The sequence below is a fragment of the Dromiciops gliroides genome, chromosome 6, assembly GCF_019393635.1.
Source record: "Dromiciops gliroides isolate mDroGli1 chromosome 6, mDroGli1.pri, whole genome shotgun sequence".
Classification (NCBI taxonomy): Eukaryota; Metazoa; Chordata; class Mammalia; order Microbiotheria; family Microbiotheriidae; genus Dromiciops; species Dromiciops gliroides.
Genome location: NC_057866.1, coordinates 103,040,505 through 103,059,958, shown reverse-complemented (window position 1 = coordinate 103,059,958; position 19,454 = coordinate 103,040,505). Strand labels below are relative to the sequence as shown.

The following is a 19,454-nucleotide window of genomic DNA, read 5'->3' as shown; positions in this document are numbered from 1 at the left end:
CAAAATGGAATGTTAGAGATAGTGTTACCAGTACAGAACAGATTAGATACATAGATTCAGGGAAGGACAAAACAGGATAAGGAATAAGGAAAAAGCACTAAAATGAGTTTGAAGATGAGAACAGTAAAATCAAGGTAGGAACAGAATGAGTTTGCAGTACTCAGCTCATATTCAACTGTAACATCTTTTGACACAGTTCAATTCTTGTTGGCTGTAAAAGGGGTCTCCATTTGAAAGGTGACATACTCCAAGGATCTTATACTCTCAAGTATGAATTCTCAGATGCCGAGTAAGATCTGAACCCAGGCTGAAAGTTTTCCTACATTCATGACATTTAAAGGGTTTTTCTTCAGTATGTGCCATCTGGTGTTTAGTAAAGGATGATCTATCACTGAATGCCTTCCCGCATTCATTACAGTCATAGGGCTTCTTACCAGTATGAATTCTTTTATGTCAAACAAGGTCTGGATTCTGGCTGAAGGCTCTTCCACATCCATTACATTTATAGGGTTTTTCTCCAGTATGGACTTTATGGTGTTGAGCAAGATTTGTGGCTTTCCCACCTTGGTTACATTCGTAGGGCTTTTCTCCAGTATGAGTTCTCTGATGTTCACTTAAGTTGTGTTCTCCAAATAAAGGCTTTCCCACAATCACTGCATTCACAAGCTTTTTCTCCAGTATGACTCCTCTCATGTTTAATAAGGTATGACTGCTCATTGAAAACTTTTTCACATTTATAGGTCATCCTGGAGATTTCTGAGCTTTTAAAATAACAGTGAACAATTCAATGCAAAGAACTAGAATAGGCACGATTTCTAAATCTTTCTAGTTCCCTCAACCCATCTTTATGTAGCATAAACTCAGGGCCCTTCCCTTTCTCACCAGTATGGATTCTCTGATGTTGAATAAGGTGTATTTCTACTGAAGTCTTTCCCGCACTCATTGCATTCATAAAACTTCTTCCCTGAAGACAGGTTTTGCTTTTTAGTTAGCTCTGAATTATGTTTGATGATTTCTCCATATTTACCCCTTTCATGGCACTGGCTTCCTATTAGACCATTCTACTGCTTAATAGAGACCGACTTCTATCTAAAGAATATTCCAAATTCAATACATTCAGGATCTCCCTTCCCTGTGAGGGTGTTTTTACAGCTGATGGGTTGCTTCAAATATTTTTCTTGGATTCCTTGATTTTTTCCCAAGTGGTCATCATATTCCCTGGTTTTTCCTAACTTGGCATACCAGAGACTACTCTTTATAAGTCTTTCCATTACTGCTTCCTGTGACGGTGTTTCTTCAGAAAAGGTATCCTGTGGAGATGGCACCTTGGTTTTCTTCAAGTCTTTCTTCAAGTCTGAAAGAAATAAAAATTGCAATGTCTCCTCTTCCATGTTAAAAAGAAGGAAGGAGGGGGCAGCTAGATGATGCAGTGGATAAAGCACTGGCCCTGGATTCAGGAGGACCTGAGTTCAAATCTGGCCTCAGATACTTGACACTTACTAGCTGTGTGACCCTGGGCAAGTCACTTAACCCCAATTGCCTCACTAAAAAAAATAAAATTTGAGGACAGAGACTAACATTGTATGTTAAGGTATAATTGTGTGAGGAAATCCAGGAAGTAGAGGGGGTTAGCACAGAGGAAAACATCTAAGTGAAAAACAAGTGATAGAGAAACAGAGGTACCACTGCCATCTGTCTATACTACAGACCATCTGGACAGAAGGAGGACAAAGAAAAGGAATTTGAGGCGCAGATGCCAGCCACATGGGCATCATAGAGTAGCAGTAGATTTTAATTATCCATACTTCTGGTGGGCCATTACTTTCTGTTCTTGAGATCCTCTTGAGGCTTCACATGTAGGCAATTTGAGAGCATTGTCCTCATCTGAGTTTGTGTTTGCCTCTTCCCTATCGATACAGAAGCTCTCAATGGTGAGAGCTCTTTTTTGTTTCTTACTCAAATTGCAGCTTATTTTATTTTATTTTATTTTAAAGTTGAGGTTTGCTCTGGGGGCACCAGGGTCCCTGTTTCAAGCTTCTTGTGCTGGGGTATAGGGGCTGTGTCACTGGCTTTCTACACTGAGGCCTCTATGGCTTGTGGATTTCTCACCTCCCTGAGCTTGCTGGCTGTGTGCTGGGATCGGTAGGTCTGGTCACACCTGTTCTATGGGTGGCCCTCCAGCTGGCAACCTGCCCTCTCGACTGGTGCAGGTGGGTTTCGTCACTGTATTCCGAGAATTTATGTATAGCAACCTGTTGTGCCACCAGCTTGTTGAGCCAGGATCCAGGGGCCTCAGTTGCTTGGCTGTGGCCCACAGCTTCCTGCTGACTTACCCCAACCCCCTCTGCGTTGTGCTGTGCCTCCCTTTTGCCCAAGTGAGACCAACCTTTCCTGAAGTCTTCTAAATTATATCTGGTTGGAAGACTGTGTCTCTCTGTCTCTTTGCAGGTTCTGTAGTTTCAGAATCCATCCAGAGGCTTGATTTAATGTTCTTTTTGAGGGAACACAGGGAGAGCTCAAGCAACTTGCTGGCTTCTCTCTGCCATCTTGGCTCCATCCCTTGGGCCATTACTTTCCTCTCACTATTACTCCCTGTGAAGCCTACTCTACCTAGTTTTCGGTCACCTGAGCAGGTGTCTCTTAAAGTTTTTCTCTCTACCATGCAGGGTTCTTTTCCTTGCTGCAACTGAGAAATCACATCTGGTTTGGAAATTTGATGGCCTGCTCATAAGGAGAGATGGATTTGTTCTGAGAACAAAGAGCCATCACAGAATTCAGTCATAGCCCCATGATTTTTAAGATTCTTTGAAATGAAAAGAATGACATAATGAAACTACAATGATTCTTCTCATTTGCAGATGCACAAAGGGCAGACACCTCACCTAGAAAGAAACATGATCACTCTATTTCTTTTTCCCTAAAGGATTAGGACTATCCAAGAAGAAGCATGGGAAGATAAAAGGAACATTGCACTTAGAGTCCTATGGCCTAGGTCTGAATCTTTGGACTCTCACTGAATCCTATGAACCACCTGATACTGACTTCTTAAAATCTTACTTTTGTCATCTGAAAAATGGGAACAACGCTGAAACTATATCCCTCACAGAAGTGTGGAGACAGAGCTTTGTTTTTTTTTAATACCTGCCAAACATTGACACTTCATTGTGTAAACTGAATCATAGGAGAAGCCACCCTTACCCCGTGCAGCCAGGTTTCCATAATTCTCTAGCATCACATCCCTGTACAGGCCCCTCTGTGCAAGATCCAGCTGCCCCCATTCCTCCTGGGTGAAGTCCACAGCCATATCCTTGAATGTCAGTGATTCCTGAAAGGATAAACATACTTCTATTGATTCAGGGACCATTCCTTTATATGGCCTTGGGGCCTTGGCCAGGAGGAGGTGAACAGGATTTAAGGAAAGTATTTCTGATAGTGTTCAGGGCTGCAAGTATTTATTGATTTCTACATGAAGTATTTACTGATTTCTAACATATCTAGCAGTGTACTAAACTCTATGGGTAATACAAAATAATATTGGACATGATTTATTCCTTTAAGAAGTAGGAGGTAAACTAAAATATTAATTAATTAGAGAATAATGCAAGGCATTTCTCTGAATTCTCCTAAAAAGCTAGGGTATAGCTCATATTGTGTCTCATATTTCCTTAGCAAATTTTAAGATGGCATAGCCTATTCCTTCCAAGAACCCACCATCTTTATTTGGGCAACCATTATGGTCAGAATTAGATCCAAAATGGCAGGTACATTCATCACTTCCTACATGTGTTGACAGAAGCAATATTAAAGCATTTATCACTTGCTCTGTTTTTGACTGAGGGGAGCTTCCATTTTGTGTCTACTTGGGAATAACTAATATCCTCTATCACTCCCATATCCTGCCTCCATGCAAATTTTGTGGTCTGGCTTTGGAACTCATCTTATTTCTGCTCTAGGACACATGGTATAAAATAGACATGTAGCATAAGGTTTCTTCTTTCTCTCTCCTTCAGCACTGACCCACGTATTTTCCACCTTGCTTGTCTCCTTGAGTTTGTGGATTTCTACACAGGTATGCTTTAATATATAATGCTAACAAAAAATATATATATATATAATGCTAACTTATCACATCTACCTAATCTCCTTCCCCCTCCATCTCCTTTTGAGTAAAGAAGAGCCTTCCATCATTATATTCCATTGCTACATTAATGAATTAGTCCCTCCAAGTCTCAGTGATACCTATAAGGTTACACTTACCTCTTTAAGATCTCTGAGGCTCACCTTGTTTATTACTTGTATTCCGAGAATTTATGTATAGCAACCTGAAGATGTGATTGTCATAACTGTCCCTCTTTCTGCATACTATATCGACTAGATTATTGGACAACTCCACTGCTATTCCTAGACCTACAAGACCAAGAGCTGAAATGGACCTTAGACACAGAACAGAATAAAGCCAGAAGGCTATCTAGTCCAACAACATCATTTTACAGATAAGGAAAGTGAGGCCCAGAGAAATTAAGTAACTTGCCTGAAATAGTAGGTGGTAGTGCATGGATTTGAACACTTGTCCTTTGTCTCTAAATTCAGTGCTTTCCCCACTACACCAAAATGCTTTCCAAAGTTGTAAATGCTATTTATTCCCTGTAACAATATGTTTAGTAGGTGTCTATGAGGATATTCTCTCTCTTCTGTTTTCTTCTTTTGTTTTTGTTTTGTTTTTGGTGAGGCAATGAGGGTTAAGTGACTTGCGCAGGGTCACACAGAGCTAGTAAGTGTCAAGTGTCTGAGGCTGAATTTGAACTCAGATCCTCCTGAATACAGGGCCGGTGCTTTATCCACTGCACCACCTAGTTGCCCCTGTCTTTTGTCTTCAACTTAAAGCTCTCTTACTGGACCTGCAAGTCTCCAGGCAAGTATATCTTACACAATATTTTTTAGATACTCTCTATTCCTGGCCCTGGTCCAGAAATCTAAATTTCATTCTCTGATACAAACTTTTTAACTAGCACTTCAATTCCCATATCCTGCTTTCTCATCATAAAAAGGATTGATCAAAAACATATAGGAAAATTTATTGTACTTTAAAGAATCAGAAGCCAAATATCATAAATCCAATCAGGTTCTGAATTGGATTTATCTGTCTAAGGATGTCGAGCCTAATTTGGGAAGGAAGGAAGGACATTTGAAGTCACCTTGCTCCTTCTAGACAGAAAAGTTGAATAAGAGAATAGAATAGTTAGAGAAAAGCTGAAGATGCTAATGAGTGTGGTTAGGCAGTACTTTGGGCCATAGGAATGCTGCTCTGTGACCTATGGAAATAAAACTTTGTATCCCAAGAATAAACTGATTTGTATGTGATATGTGCATATTACCTAGATTTAAGTATGCTCCACGAAGTAGATGGGGTTCTAAGCCACATAGGAGTCAGGAGATGTTGCTAACCAATACTCTTTGTCATATAGTTACCTAGGGCAGAAAAATGTCTTTGTTTCATGTATAAATAAAGGCTTTCATCTGGTGATGGTCACCAGCATCCTCTTTATCCTATAAAAATACCCACAAAGAAGATTGTCACCTTCTCAGACCTGGAAGAATCTATAGACCTTGTCCCTCAGAGTGTGTGTGAGTGTGTGAGTGTGTGTGTGACAGTTCAAATGAACAAGTTGGACCAAAAGATGAGTTGAACAAAAGAAAAAAAGTGGGCTGGATTGCCTTCAGTAAGATGCATAGCTCCGTTAAAGGCCCCAAGTCTCCCATGCAAGTCAATGGCCATTTTTTATTACCAGCATGCTATCAGTATTTCTATATCGCAGCTAGCCATGGAACACAAAAGAATTAAAGAGGATTATCATACAGAGAACAAGCAGTGGAGAGGCACACAGTAGGTATAAATAGGTTGCTTCATATAATTAATGATTAACTCTGAATGGGGGGCGGCTAGGTGGCACAGTGGATAAAGCATTGGGCCTGGATTCAGGAGGATCTGAGTTCAAATCCGGCCTCAGACACTTGACATGTACTAGCTGTGTGACCCTAGGCAAGTCACTTAATGCTCATTGCCCCACAAAAAACCAAAACCAAAAACAAAACTGCCCTGGAAATAAACTCTGAATGAGTAAAGGAGTAAATGACATCATATCAAGGAATAAGATAGGAAGCGAAGATGGGCTGGTCTTGTGCCAAGAGTGAGGGATGACCAGTGTCAGAGTGTTCCACTGTTACTTTTCCAATGTCAAGAAAAAAGCAAGAGAGCCCTCTAGCACAATGGTGAGGCATGGCAGGGGTACACCATAGTGTAAAGTCACCCAAGATGGTGAGGCATGGGTGGGTTGTGAGCTGCACCACTGTCAGGGACTTCTGATTCAATGATAGCACAGATCCATTGGAGTATAATGACCCATTTTTATCAGCAAAGACAGCAATCATCAAGTTTGACTCTATCAACTCAACACCTAATGAACTATTTGAAGAAATAGCAATGCATCTCAAAAAAACCACCACAGTTAGACCTGACTAAATACATTCTAGGGTGGGGGGGAAATGTGCACAGGAGGTGAAACACTTTTCTAAAAGACCTGGAGATCAATTTTTAAGCTATCTCAAAGAGAAAGTTCCAAAAGAATGAAAAAAAGATCACATATAAGTTCTTGGGGAGAGGGTGTCCAAAGCAGAGGGTATGAATCGGTGATTTCACTTGTACAGGGAAAAACTTGTAAGAAAAATCCTCTATTAATGCAGTTCAACAACTATCTTTCAACTTGTCTTCTAAGGGAGTTCCCTGGGACATTGAGACATCAAGTGCTCAGAATGACCCAGCCAGTATGTGCCAAGAGTTGGATCTAGAGCCCAGGTCACCCTGATTATAAGGTTTGTCCTCTAGCCACCATGCAGCACTGCCTCTAATCAAAGATGGTGCTCCTATCAAAAAAGAACTAGGAAGTCATTAACAACTACTGATCCCGGTATCTGCTTTCTTATCTCTATAAGATCTATCTGAGAATGGTCCATGGCTTATCAAGGGTAGGCTGAAAAACATGCCTACTTTTACTGATGATTTTCCATTGCAAATCACAACTTTATGGTCATGCACCTGAGAGGTGTACAAAATACAAGATCCCATTGCATCTCTTATTAGGTTTTTTATTATTTTTTTGGTGGTGGTGGTGTTTTGTTTGGTTTGGTTTGGGTTTTTTTGCGGGGCAATAAGGGTTAAGTGACTTGCTCAAAGTCACATAGTTAGTAAGTGTCAAGTGTCTGAGGCTGGATTTGAACTCAGGTTCTCCTGAATCCAGGGTTGGTGCTTTATCCACTGTGCCACCTAGCTGCCCCTATTAGGTTTTTTAAATGCCTGATTCAGTAAAACAAAATGCAGCCTTGAAATGTTCCCCTCAAGCTGTCTAATGTGAATATGTTAAAATTATTTTTAAAATTGTACTGGTATAATGACAGATAATTTCATTAAATGACCAGTTGATTACTGACATTAAACAAGAAGTATAACATTTGAGGTGCTTACTAGTATTATGGAAGTTGTCCTGCACAGAACCCATACAAAGGGATTCTAAATTGATGAAGAGGTTCTTCAGATGTGTCTATCTGTTGATGACAATGTACTAACTGTATTTAGTCATGAAACATTACAAAATCCCCTCAGTGAGTTCCATATAGATACAAAATATGAATCTAACCATCCACACTGGAAAAATGAAGTGGATGAAAAACACAAATTGCTCAAATTATAACAGGCAGCTACATGGGTAGCTTGTAAAATTATTCACACACATTTGTATACATATGTGTGTATAAGTGTATGTGTGTGTTACTGAAGATGGAAGCTGAATTGGGTTTATAACTGAGTAGAAAATTGGTAAGACTGAATTGTATTTGGAAAGTATACAGTACTTCCCATGATCCCAAACTGTTCACTTACACAAAAGTGCATCTTTTTAATGTTGATATTCTTTCAGTGATGTTTTTATATGATTGTGAATAAAGGACCACCATGATTTCAGAGGATTAAGATTTCAAGTAACCTCAGAACATGATGGGCATAGATAGCCTCAGCCTATTACCAACCACAACTGATATCTGAGATGATATGTGGAAGGTACGGATAATCAGAAAAGGAAGTGGACTGGTCAGGTAGTGAAAATGAGAGACAAGGGTTCATAAGATCTGGAGCTGGAAGGGGCCTTAAGGATCAGAAGATTTAGTTCAACCCCTCATTGGAACTGAGGAAACTGAGGCTCAGGAAAGTAAAGTAACTCACCCAGGTCCCACAGGGAGTAGGCAGCAGAGTCAGGATTCCAACTACATCTTCTGACTCCAAATCCACTCTTCTTCCACTTTTCCAGAGCCCAAATACTATATTGGTATCTCTGAGATGGTAAAATAACCAGAGGAAGGCTTTCAACACATTGGGTGGATTTTCTATAGATATTTATGGAAAGGTGTGCATAAGTGTCCCTAGAATGAGAAAGGTTGGAATCTGCACTAATGGAGGGAGTATGTATACCAATGACATCACAGATATGTCAAGGTAAGTAGCTCTCTAATGGGATTGAGCTCTTTGATATTACAAGCACTGTGTGTTTTATTTATAAGCCCTAGGACAGAGTACTGAGCCTACAGGATGCCAAATAACAAGCTGGATGAATGAATGAGAGGATATTAAGAGGGTGAAAGCTGGGCAATATTCTCAGTAGGTACTTTATCCACCAGACTAGGTTTAAGTTTCCTGAAGAAGAAAAGTTGAGATCCTGGACCCTGGATGGGACTCTGTTGATTAGGGAAGCTCCTGGAATAGGGAAAGGGAATGTTTTGACTCAATGAGGCCCAAGATGGTTTTTCAGGGGAGATAGAAGAAATTCCAAGTCACCTGAGACCTGGTCATCAGGATCCTAGAGCTTTTCTCCTCTGCATCTCCCTCATGGGGAAGGGCAGAATCCTGCAAAAGCCGAGCTAGGAAGAGAAAAGGGCCATGACTTGTAAAGCATCCATGGCCTTGAAATTCCCAGACTCACCAAGTTCAAATTTCTTATTTTGCTGAGTATGACCACCACCCTCTTGCAACAAAGGTAAAAGGGAGCCCAGAAACAGCCCTATCCCTCCCATTCAAAAGAAGAGATCCATGGGTATGGCCGGCCGGGGCCTTGACTCTGTCTAAATAGTCCCAAAAGTTTTCAGGAAACAGATGCCTAGTCTAGGAATCAGGACTTGAAACCCTTATTCATTGCTCAGACCCCACCTGTGGTGTGATTTTAAGTATTGTTATTGAATGAAGAAAAAATATTGCTATTTTCCTTCCCTGGCTCACAACACATGTGAGTCATCTATTTGCTGGGTTATTTGCAAAAAACATCTTCATAAACATAAAACATTAGCTTTACTTTAACAGGGACAAGTGTGGTCTAAGAGAAAGAACCTACAACTAAACTCAGCAAACTTTAATGATATCTCAAATCCTACTAGCTTGGGCAGCTAGGCAGTATACTAGAAAGAGTGCTGGACTTGGAGTCAGCCAGCCTTGAGTTCAAATGCTGCTTAAAAATGCAACTTGATAGCTGGGTGACCTTAAACCTATCTATTAACCACTCTCAGCATCAGTTTCCTCATCTGTAAAATGGGGATCAAAAGAATACCTACTGGGGCAACTAAGTGGTGCAGTGGATAGAGCACTGGCCCTGGATTCAGGAGGACCCGAGTTCAAATCCAGACTCAGACACTTAACACTTACTAGCTGTGTGACCCTGGGCAAACACAAACAAAAGGATACCTACTTCCCGGGGTTGTTGGGAGAATCAAAATCTTTCAATATGCAAGGATCTGTGTAAACCGGAAAACACTTTGTAAGCTTTAAAATACTCACATTAGCTATTATTACCAGTGAACTAGCTAAACAATTCATGCCACATCACAAAAAAGCAAGGTGGCTGCTCTGCTATTCCACCACAGGAATACTAGAGTATTGAGGAAAACATGAGATGATAATTGCAAAGCACCTGGCACATAGTAGGTGCTATGTAAATGCTAGCCGTTATTATTATTATTATTTTTTTTTTAGTGAGGCAATTGGGATTAAGTGACTTGCCCAGGGTCACACAGTTAGTAAGTGTTAAGTGTCTGAGGCCGGATTTGAACTCAGGTACTCCTGAATCCAGGGCCGGTGCTTTATCCACTGCGCCACCTAGCCGCCCCATCCAGGGGGTTCTTGATTGTCATGCTCACTCAGACACTGGTTTTGCCTTTGTATGGCCAGCACTTAGCCCAGTGCCTTTAAATAAATGCTTGCTGACTTGATTTGACCCATAAGACTCCAGACTGACACACTCAGACACATGAACCCAGGACTCAGGGCAGACCTAGGAATTCTGGCAGGAATAATGGAGCATACGCACATACCCAGGCTCTTGCGTGACACACAAAGAGGCAGGGGTACCAGGGCTTCTGGTGCTCTGTCTCTCTTTGTCTCTGTTTCTCTGTCTGTCTCTGCCTCTCAAGCACACAGGTAGCCGGGGCTTCTGGCACACATACACATGAGTACCAGAGGCTTTGGGTTCACACACACGTACACGCCCACACACGAGTACCCAGGGCTTTTGGCTCACACCCGAGCACGCACCGGGACTCCTCTGCCGGGCTTGGATCCCGGATTCCTGGCTTGGCCAGTCTGGGCTGCTCACGTAGAACGGCTCAGAATCATTGCCCCTCACCCTCTGCCTGGGGCCGGAGGAACTTCAGCTCTTCCCTCCCACCCTCATCTGTCCCAGTCCCTCTTCTGGCCCTGCCCGTGTGACAGGGCACAGAAGGACCTGTCCAGGGCCGCATACCCGGCCCAGTCAGTACCTGGAGACTGGTTCAGGAAGCGGACCCACTACTCCCGCACCTGCCTCCGTGCATCCCAGGCTGGAGTGCGCCTGCGCCTGAGAGTTAAAACTACAATTCCCAGAATGCGGGCAGCTCTTCTATTTTCCCCCGATTTCATCATCCATAATTAAAAAAAAAAAGTCTCAATGGTTAGTTTTGCTCTGTCCCGTCCCTTCCACGCATTAAGGAACAAACCAGTCTCACCCACAATGAGGTTAATGTCTAAACAGCTCTGCCTGAGATGCGCCATACTGTCTCTATGGCAACCACTAGAGGTGGTCCAGTATTTTGCTCCCACTCAGATGTCACTGCTTGGGACAGGAAAGGATTATTTCATTTTTAAAATACTGACGTAGATTTGGAATGAAGCTAGGGACTCTGTCAGGTTCCAGGTGACACCCCAAGGTAGCATATGGTGTAATGGAAAGGGCACTGGAAGAACCAAGTAAACAATACATACAAATATACACGGTCACTACAATAATGTAAATGAAAACGGTAAAAGGAGCTAGTTGGACTCAGATGTAGATTATGGGCAATGTACAATCATGATTCTGGAGAACACAAACAGCTTGGTGGCACAGTGCCTAGAGTCAGGAAGACCTGAGTTCAGATCGGCCTCAGACATTTACTAGCAGTGACCCTGGATAAGTCACTGCACCTTTGTTTGCCTCAGTTTCTTCATCTGCCAAATGGGGATGAGGATAATAATAGCACCTACCTCCCAGGGCTGTTGTCAAAATAACATTAGAATCAGATTACCTGCTGTCTAGGGGAGGGGGGAGGGAGGGGAGGGAGGGAGAAAAATCTGAAATTGTAAAGCTTGTATAAACAAAAGTTGAGAACTATCTTTATATGTAATGGAAAAAATAAACTACCTTATATGTAAAAAAAAAAAAAAAGAAAAAGAAAACAACAAAAATAAAGTAAAAAATATGTGCTTCAAAAAAAAAAATAACATTAGATATGGGGCAGCTAGGTGGCGCAGTGAATAAAGCACCGGCCCTGGATTCAGGAGTACCTGAGTTCAAATCCGGCTTCAGACACTTGACACTTCCTAGCTGTGTGACCCTGGGCAAGTCACTTAACCCCCATTGCCCCGCAAAAAAATAAAAAATAACATTAGATAGTTTGTTCAGTGCTTTTCCCACCTTAAAGTACTACTTATGATTACAACCAGATAATGAAACACACACTCCTCTTTGAAGTAGAGGGAGTTAGGGGTCCAGTGGGTTCAGAACAGTGCAAAAAAGAATCAGGCCTGGTTTTTGCTTAAAATGTTTTCTTTGTGTCCCTCAGAGGATTTTTGCATTTGTTACAAGAAGGATTTTATCAGGGGTGAGGCAGGAGTAGATTGTAACGCAGGGAAGTGATGTGAAAAACAGCACAAAAGGCATCAATTAAAATAATAAATTTCAAAGAAAATAAAAAGCACTGAACTTGGAGGCCAGTGAGACTTGGGATGAGCACTGTCTCTGATATTAGCTGTGCAACCCTGGGGCAGGTAATTTAACCTCTTTGCTCCCCAGTTTCTATAAATGTGAGTTATTACAATTTGCTCCCAAAATTAACTGGGTGCCAGTGGATTGGAAAGGCCCTAGGGGAAGGCAGTATTCTTTATTTAGGGGTGTGCTGGAACCAGCTCCAAGGAGCTTGCTAGAGCTGATTGTTGAATTTTCCTTGTAGACACTTAAACCTTAGAAATCAGTGGTGACTTTAAATCCAAGTCATTTTGTTGATTGTTCCAACTAAAGAAAGAGCTAATAAACTTAAAAGGGTATGTGCATACTATTATTTCCCCTACTTCCCTCAGAAACTAGTTGACAAACATTTACCATCACCAGAGGAAGTGTTTCTTTCTGGTTTGTGCAAAAGTAGTCCTCAAAGACTACTTCTTTTTGAAGCTGTGCTTTATAGGTCTACAAAGACTTAATCTGTTGACAAGAGAACAGTATACACAATGACTAACAATGTAAATGAGAAGATTGAAAGGAAGATAAACACTGAATAATGGAAAAAACAGTGAAGTTCCCAAAGAAGAGATAATGTTATCCCTCAAGGCCAAGAAGTGGAGGATTTATAAGTCAGATTATTATATGAACATCAGTAGATATAAATACTGCATCAGATCTTTATTTAATGTTTATCTTTATTTCAATGGATGTTGAAATCTAGAGGGAGGAGGTGTTGAAATGATTGAGATGTATATATGAAAAGGCACATTTGGTGCACTGTGTCCTGATGTTCTGGACACCAAGGTTTAAGGACATTGATAAGCTGCATTTTTTTTTTTTTAGCCTGGAGAAGACTGCAAGGGGGCATGATAACTTTGTTTAGGTGCCTGAAGGCCATCTGTTCAGGCCATCTTGTGGAGAAAATACCAATGTGTTCTATTTGGTCTCAGAGGTCAGAACCAAGCAGAAGTTGGAAAAGGATCAATTTAGACAATATCAGGGGAAAAAAATTCCTAAGAATTAGAGCTGTCCAAAAGTGTAATGGGCTGCTTCAAGAAGCAGTGGCTTCCTCTTCTTTGGAGACCTTCAAGCAGTAGCTGTATGTCCACTTACTATAGTGGGGATTCCTTTCATGCATGGGTTTCATGCACAGTTATTGGCACTTGTAAGGTATATTTCCATATCATATCCCCAGGTGTGGTTGAAGTTTCACAGAAACAAAGGTCACAGGAATTGATGAACTAGGGAGTGAGTATTAGATCATCAGTGTAAATATTGAAATCACCAAGGATAAAGGCAGGGATTTGGATGCAGAAAACTGTAAGCCAAGCTCTGGAACTACTGAGGAAGGAGAGACGATGACCTATAGAATCTCTACAGAAGATGACCACAAAAAATATCTGACCTGTAAGGCATAATTAGTTAGTGTAAATTTCATATGAGAAGAGGATACTGTGTGATGGCAGCATAGGGATAAAGCATGGAAGTGGCAATGGGGAGTAGGAAAAAGTATCAGATGGCCTCAGAAAAGGTGGCATGGAATAGTTTCATCAGGAGAAAATTAGGCTTCAGTTAACTACAGAAGAAGAAAGGAGTAAGAGGAAGTACTTGAAGGTACAAGGGAGCTGGTTAACAATTGAGTGGGGATTCCAGAGGGCATAGTGGAATGGGTGAGTAGAGGATTATGGCTCGGGAGAAGGCAGGCAGAAGTAACTAGGGAAGCAAGTTCATGGAGAGGTAACAGGGGAAAGTGATTTTCCCCTAGGAAGCTAGAAGTTCTGAATCATATGGGATTAGAGGAGTAAGAGGTTGGTTTCTCTGGGTCTGGGGGTGTCAGTGGTATAAGGAAAAACCTGTAGACTTAATTGGCCCCAAGGCATTAATTAGAATGGTCATGTGATATGGCCTCAGTGGAGCAATCTAGAGATTGCTGTGGGGAAGAGAAATTAGACTTGTTCTTGCTTGGCCCCAGAGGGCAGAAGTAGAAACAATGGGTAGAAGTGAAAGAGGCCAATTATTACTAATTATAAGGAAATATGGCCTCAGATACTTTTACAATTATATATTCTTTTTTTTTTTTTTTGGCGGGACAATGAGGGTTAAGTGACTTGCCCAGGGTCACACAGCTAGTAAGTGTCAAGTGTCTGAGTCTGGATTTGAACTCAGGTCCTCCTGAATCCAGGGCCAGTGCTTTATTTACTGCGACATCTAGCTGCCCCGGGCCTCAGATACGTAATAGCTGTGTGATCCTGGGGCAACCACTTTACCCTGTTTGCCTCAGTCTCCTTATCTGTAAAATGAGCTGGCGAAGGAAATGGCAAACCACTGGAGTATCTTTGCCAAAAAAAAAAACCCAAATGGGGTCACAAAGAGTTGGAAACATCTGAAAATGACTGAACAACTGTGTGGGTATGCTATGGAAACTAGAACTCTAAAATGTAAATAGTCTTCTTGGATAGGCTAATCTTTTTTTTTTTTTTTTTTGATGGGGCAATGGTTAAGTGATTTGCCCAAGGGTCACACAGTAAGTGCCAAATGTCTGAGGTCAAATTTGAACTCAGGTCCTCCTGAATCCAGGGTCTGTTCTTTATCCACTTTGCCACCTAGCTGTCCCCAGCTAATCTAATTTTTTTGTTTGGTTTTTGGTTTTTTTTGCGGGGCAATGAGGGTTAAGTGACTTGCCCAGGGTCACACAGCTAGTAAGTGTCAAGTGTCTGAGGCCGGATTTGATTTCAGGTCCTCCTGAATCCAGGGCCAGCGCTTTATCTACTTCACCACCTAACTGCCCCTGGCTAATCTATTTTTGATAAAGTATTTTACCTAGGTAGTAAGAAATTGACAAGAGGCAAAGTAGTTTGGTGGAAAGATTGTTGAATTTGAAGTCAAAGGAAATATGTTGAAATCACAGCTCTTCTACCTACTACCTTCCAAACCTAAATCTATGTAAAATATATGTTTCCTCTACTTTTTAAATGCATTTTAACTGATTTATCTCCAAAACTGTTTAAAACCAGGCCAAAATGATTCTTTGGGAAAAAAAAAATACTTTTTTGACTAGTTTACGCCCAGACCAACTTTTATATCTCTGATAGATGGTTTGAACAGAAATCTAGAAGTTGTTCTTATTGCTTCTTCCCTCTTAAACAGATTGTAAATGCCTCGAATCCAGGGTCCTTGTTTTCTATTCAGCACAACTTAGTAAATATTTCTTAAATTAATGGTACTTCTCGAATGTTTAGTTTAACTTCCATGATCTTTTCATTTATCTACCTCTTTGACCACTTCTCTACTTCCCTTACTGGCTCCTCTGCATCCTCCTGTCCCCTAAGCATAGGTGTTCCACAAAGTCTTCATTTCTTCTCACTCTCCAGTGTCTCCCTTGGAATTCTCAGTCACTCTCATGGTATCATATATCACCACTATGGAAATAACTCCTAAATCTATATTTCCTAGCCTGACCTCTCTCCAGGATTCTAGGCTTACATCTCTCCTTGGTTGTTCTGTTGGTCCCTCAAATGCTCCATGTCTAAAATGAACTCATCATCCACACAGTAGAAATAACTCACATTTTGTATAGGGCCTTAGGTTTTGTAAAACCCTCTCTAACACACTATATGTGATCATCTTCAGCCCAAAACATGTTCTCCTTCTCTACTTGCCTATTTCAATGGCCTCATCATTACTTCATCTCAGTCGCCTATGCTAAGAACTTGAGTCAGCTTTTATTCTTTCCTTTCCCTCAATTACCATACTCTATTAATCATAAAATCCTATTGCTCATATCCCCCTTGGTATCCAGCCAATCAGTCCTTTTCTTTCTATTTCCACTACCATAACCTTAGTGTGGGCCCTCCTTACCTCTAAAGTGGATTATTTTAATGGCTTCATTGCTTCTAGTCTCTCATCCCATTCCTATTCACCCTAATCCTATTCATTCTCACAGAGTAATCTTCTTATAGCATGATTCAATCATGTTATTCCCCTATTGAAAGAATCAATGACTCTCCATTGACTAGCAAAGGAAATCCAATTTCCTTTGTCTAAGCATTGAATCCCATCACAAGTGAGCACCAATCTACATTTATAGCTTTCTCTCATACTTTTCCTCTTCATAATCAATGTTCCATCAAAACTACACGACTCATAGACACATTTAATATGTTCCCATCTCCATGTCTTCATGAACCACTCTCTTTTCCTAGAATGCCCTCCTGCCTCCTCAGTACATTAAGTCCAATTCATTCTTCAAGGTCCGGCTAAATTGTCCCCTTCTCCAAGAAGCCACCTTTCTTGAAATGCCTCCCACCTCATCATAGTTGCTTTCCCTCCCTCCATTAACTTTTCGAAGAATTTCAAAATCCCTTATACGCTTAGATTCTAAAATGTGTATGTCATCCCCCATTAGACTGCAAGCTCTTTGAGGGCAGGAACATATGTCTTATGTATCTTTGTAACTTCCTTAGTCTATATATGCATATGATGTATTCAATAATTAAATGTCAGAATATTTCCTAAATTTCATGAATAAGTGGTTAATTATTGATTTACTGATTGAATTAATGAGGTTGGATAAATCAATAAGTTGCTGAATGATGCATAAATGAATTTGTGAACAAATGAATTAAAGGATAAATAAAATTGTTAAATTATACTGTGGCATAGATTAAGAATATCTAAGAGTCAAGTGATACAAGTTGAATGAGATAGTCTAAGTACCATTCAGGAGCATCTGCTGCTTTAGGACCTGCTTTCAGAAACTGCCCTCTGGAAGTCTATCATCAAGTTTTAGACACTACTGCCACTGCTGCTGCCACTGTTACTGCTACTACCATTGGTAGTACTACTATTAGTAATATTAGTAGCACTACTATTAGTAATATTAGTAGCTAATATTTATATCCATTTTCAGATTTGCAAAGCTCTTTACATACATTGTCTTATTTGATCATCATAACCCTGGGAAGTAGGTGCCGTTATTGTCCCTGTTTTACAATCGAGGAAACTGAAGCAAATAGATATTTAAGTGACCTTCTCAAGTTCAAACAACTCTTGGGTGTCTGAGGCTAGATTTAAACTCAGATCTAAATTCTATGCTCAACATTCTATCCAGTCTTCCATCTAGCTGCCTTTGATTTACTAGCTCACACCAGAATATGACTCAGCAGCCAGTGTGGCCTCACCTGGCTTCATAAAGAAAGAAATAAAAAAACAAAAAGGCAGTACTGACTCGTCCCTCTGCCAGGCCTGCAGGGGAAAAGGATGAGTGATGAGAAAAGAAGACATAATTACAACAATTCTGGCTCTGGCTGGATCTGTCCATGGTGCTAAAGACTTCTTTAGCCCTCATGGGAATTTATGACCTGAAAGGCACTAAGGCTTTTGGAACACCCAGTATATGTACCTCCAAAGCAAAAACCCTCGGGTAAAGTTTCTTGGGGGTGGGGGGATAATGCAACCATCTCTCCTTGTGGACCTGTCTGATCTCCTGAACTGGGATTTAAGACTAGGATTCTACAGGAGCCACAGGAAGCTCTCCTCTGTTTTCTCATCTCCCCCAAAGCATAAAACTTGGAAGCTTAACTCACTTGGGAATTTAAGAGGATGCTGAGCTTCTCTCTGAAGAATATGTGGCAGAACCCCAGGTACTGAGGATGCTGATGAAGTAATGAGCTCATGTGTCTCAAAAGTTTTGAATGACTCAGCAAAAATGACCTACTATATAATCGACATAATAGGAGCTGGACAATTGACATCAAGTCCAAAGATGAATTCTTGGGAATGCAAGATCTCGGAAGAAAAGAAAACTCATGTTTATGACCTGGTTACAACCTGACCAATATCTCGTAGACCCTGATTTTCAGTGTTATTACTCTGAAACATTTTAAGGGACATAAAGTGTGTGGGGGGGCTAGTTAAGACAACAATAACTATTGATCCAGCCCACGGTATCAAAGGAGTGGATGTGGGGGCTGGATTTTGACTCCGTGCTTGATGTTGCATAGCTTAAAATCCAAACAAGGGATTTAGAGTTAACTTGGAGGCCAATACAAAACAAAGTATTTATTATGGGTCGAACACTGTGTTATATTTGAGATAACCGCTAGGTGGCACTCTACCTTAAGTGTTCCCTTCTGGTGTGGCCATGAGGGAGAGGGAACAAACCTGGCACCTCCTCTGTGCCAGGCACTGTGCTAAGCATTTTACAAATCTTATCACATTTTACCTTCATTACAACCCTATGAGGCAGGTACTATTATCATCCTCATTTTACAGTTAAGAAAAATGAGGCATTTAGAGGTTCATTGAATTGCTCAGGATCCCATAGTTCAGGATGTGTCAGAGGCTGAATTTGAATTCAGATCTTCCTGACTCTAAGATCACTGCTTATCCACTGTGTGGTTCAGACACCAGGGCTATCAATCTCTTAAAGAAAAGTTTGAAAATAAAAGTTCTGGCCAATAAAGGAGTGCCTTCAAAGCCTAAAAAGGTCTAGCTATCTCCTGCCCCAGCTCTTCCCCAGGCTCTGTCCTCTCCTCACCCCTGACATCTTCCTATTTTTGCCTTTTTGACATTTGACCAGCAAGTGTATTTACCTCCTCACACTAGCTACCAATTCCCAAGTCCTAGTAGAGAAAATAAAATGTTCTAAATATTAATTGCTAAAATTATTTTAATCTGGCCCCCAACCCTTGGGAGAATTATCTATCTCAGTGTCTATTCCCTCTGTACCAATTAAATTAGACAAACCATAAATAGATCGCTATAGTTTTAATAAACATGGAATTAAAGTTATTAGGAAAACAAGTGAATTATATATGTAGAGGTCATGGAGACTAGGGACAAGAGAGAGCATTTTACCAAATCCTTCAGAAGCAAAAACAAACAAAAAACAAACAAAAAAACCCACACCTCACCAAAATGGTAGGGCCTTAAGAGAAGCAGAAGAGATTAAGAAGAGGTGGCAAGAACATACAGAGGAACTTTACAAGAAAGATCTTAACATCACCAATAACCACTACGGTGTGGTAACTGATCTAGAGCCATAAATCCTGAAGAATGAAGTCAAGTGGGCCTTCGGAAACATTGCTAATGACAAGGGTGGTGGAGATGATGGAATTCTAGCTGAGCTAT

General features: G+C 40.9%; 1 long non-coding RNA gene across 1 annotated transcript; it reads right to left on the bottom strand.

The window, feature by feature from the left end:
• Positions 1 to 1,336: 1,336 nt before the first annotated feature.
• On the bottom strand, positions 1,337 to 10,907 carry LOC122731604. The gene is made up of 3 exons (XR_006353610.1): positions 10,849 to 10,907; positions 3,199 to 3,325; positions 1,337 to 1,354 (listed from the first exon to the last, which is right to left on the bottom strand). It is a non-coding gene; the product is annotated as an uncharacterized LOC122731604 (long non-coding RNA).
• Between the last annotated feature and the right edge of the window lie 8,547 nt (positions 10,908 to 19,454).